Raw genomic sequence first — 2,953 nt, 5'->3', positions numbered from 1 at the left:
GAGGGGCAGACAGAGAGAAAATCTCCACTACCATCCCCTCCGCTAAGCTAAGACTTGGTGTGCTGAGTTCAATGAAGATCGCTGAATGTCATCTAAAATGTTTAACTTCAATGCCCAGATGTAGCATCCCTTAATTTGTTAATTTTAATACTGATACTTGAAAAACTAAATATGTACTATCTACAGAGTGTTCTGTGATATTTCAATATGTATGCATCATGAGCTATATAAGTTAGGTGAAATGTATCTATTCAAAAATACATTCAAAACATTTAAAAACATTCAAAATTCTTCATTCTAGCATTAAAGCATGTATAGCAATGTAATCCCACTGTCCCAGATCCTTGAGCACCTATAGATTTTTGACAAAGTAGTGTACCTATATTTGACACTGGTTATGAGAAGTAGTGACGTTTGTGATGTGGGATGTCCTCCTGCATATGTGTTGTTCTTATCAGTTAATGCATAAAGCTGCTTTGGCTTATGGCAGGGAAGGTATAGCCAGGCTGGAAGATTATATAGAAAGAGTAGGTGGAGTCAAAGAGACGCCATGTAGCAGCCAAAGGAGGCAGATGCCATGTAACCACCTAAGACGCAAGAGGTAACAAACCATGAGTCTGGTGGTAAAACATAAAATAATAGATGATGTAAGAGTTGTCTAGAAATATGCCTAAGCTGTTGGCCAAACAGTGTTATGATTAATATAGTTTTTGTATTATTATTCGGGTTTGGGCAGCCAGGAAATGAATGAGCAGTCTTGGCTTACACATTGGGAGAAATAGGCAAATGCTCTCAATAAGTCTGACATCAACTTGTACAGGGGATACACAGTATCTCTAGTGCCATTTGCTGAGAGATACTTTCTCTGACACTCTATTTCCAGTCACCAAAATATGGGGTCAACATAAAGGTCTATTAACTGACACAGAAATAAATACGTATTTTGGGATATTCAGTTACAAAGTGAAGAAAAGTCAGTCATCTGTGATGATATGGACAGAAAAGGAGACTACAATGTTTAGGGAGCCCATTCATGTTTAATTTTAAAACTGTTGCTCACATAGAAGGTATGGGTAAGGTGGTGCTTCTCAAAGGTGAAGGCTGGGGATGCATGAGACAGAAGGAGAAAGAGTGGCCAACGGTTGCTGAGCTACTTTGAGATTAAGACTGACGTGCTGGTGTGATATTTCACATGACCGTCTAAAGATGCTCACTCAAAACTGTACAGCTAACAAACCTGGAAGGGAGGATATTGAAATTTTCCACTAAGAAGAAGTGATAAATATATATTTTTTCAGCTTGTAGGAACTTTATTTTCCTTCCACCTTTTTCATCTTTGCTCAGGTGTCTACGGAGGAGCTCAGTGGTGGCTCCAACCCACTCAGTTGCTGTGGGAGCTGCTGCCCAGTCCTCAGTGGCTGGCTGGGCACTCCAGCCTGCAGTAGGGAGCTGCTGCATGGGTACAGAGAGCACCTACACACTCGGTCACCTTGGGTGCTGGAGCAGTCCATTCACGCTGAAATTCCTCCTTGGTCACAACCTTTTGAGCAACAGCCTGCTCCTCTTTCTCAATCTCCTCCGGTTCTCTGTAGAAGTAAAGATCAGGCACAACCTCCCATGGGTGCTCACCGGAGATAGTGCCATGCATGCGGAGTACTTCCCCGGTCAGCATCCACCACATCAGACCGACTGAGTGAGCTCCTTTGTTGTTGCACGGGATGCCAATGTCCACATAGCGCAGAGGTGAGTGTGTGTTACACAGGGCAACAGGGGCAGTTGACGTAAGACGCTTCTGTGAGGGGCTGGTGGTCAGCCCTGGGATCAGTCACCACTAGAAGCCGTGCCTCCCTGAAGGCTGTGTGGATCTGGCATGTGAAGGTGGTAGTAGTGAAACGGCCAGCAATTGGAGAAGCTCCAGCTGCCTCAGGAAACTTCAGCACAGCTCGCTGCCCAGTGTTCCTGGAGGCGATGATGCTGACATCTGCAGGGTTTTCAATGGCAGCAATAGCCCTGGCTGCAGCTAATAGCTTCTCCCAGGTCCTCTTCAGATTTATGACGCAGATACCATCACTTTTCCTTTTGTAGAGGTACTGCTCCATCTGAAAGTCCAGGTTGGTGCCACCTGCAGAAAGGAATTTCAGGACACACTCTTCCATGATCTTCAGGACATTTAGGGCTCTGGACATTGTGTGAATTTCCCTTTAAGTTATGAAGGGAATCAAGAACAAGGTCACTCTATGAATCTGCCTCAGGGCAGTGTGGGAAAAGCAGAAGGATAACTATGTAAGGAGGTATACTTAATCTGTTTTAACCATTACACAATACACACATGAATTGAAACATCACTGGGAACACCCATTTCATTAACATGTGCAATTTTGATGTTTTGTGCTGGTTTCAAAACTACAGAAAAACAACGAAGCCAGACTTCGCTCCAGCTTCAGAGATCCTGTCCAAGGCTCTGACTACACGTTTGACCCCGCCTCTGAGTCTCAAACCCTGCCTCAGCTGGGATCCAAAGGAAGTTAGAAGGAGACTAACTTAGCCCAAATAATTCTTAGGCAATGGTGAAAGCTGGAGTCTAGAACATTCTGAGAAAACCTGTCTGAAGTAAAATTTTAATTAGCTACCAATTTTTTTTTTGCTTTTGTCAAAACCTCCTCTTATGTTTGCTTTGTTACTCTGCAGTTTTAACTTTTCTACCAGCATTTAGATATTTCAACTCTAAACCCAAGAGACAGGCATAGACAGACGACTGCACCAGAGTGATTTTGACATAAACTCATCAATGAAAGTGGATTCGCTCTTATGTTTAGAATAATTTTGGGGCTGGAGAGATGGCTCAGTGGTTAAGAGCATTGCCTGCTCTTCCAAAGGTCATGAGTTCAATTCCCAGCAACCACATGGTGGCTCACAACCATCTGTAATGAGGTTTGGTGCCCTCTTCTGGCCT

The 2,953-nt window shown here is 43.6% G+C and overlaps 1 pseudogene; it reads right to left on the bottom strand.

Moving 5' to 3' along the window:
- Positions 1 to 1,200: 1,200 nt before the first annotated feature.
- LOC126513139 (40S ribosomal protein SA-like) lies at positions 1,201 to 2,186 on the bottom strand (annotated as a pseudogene).
- Positions 2,187 to 2,953: the final 767 nt, after the last annotated feature.

Source organism: Alexandromys fortis, unplaced genomic scaffold (assembly GCF_014885135.2).
Source record: "Alexandromys fortis isolate MF-2015 unplaced genomic scaffold, M_Fortis_MF-2015_v1.1 scaffold_17, whole genome shotgun sequence".
NCBI lineage: Eukaryota > Metazoa > Chordata > Mammalia > Rodentia > Cricetidae > Alexandromys > Alexandromys fortis.
The sequence above is the reverse complement of the archived record's forward strand: the minus strand, read 5'-3'. Positions and strand labels throughout refer to the sequence as shown.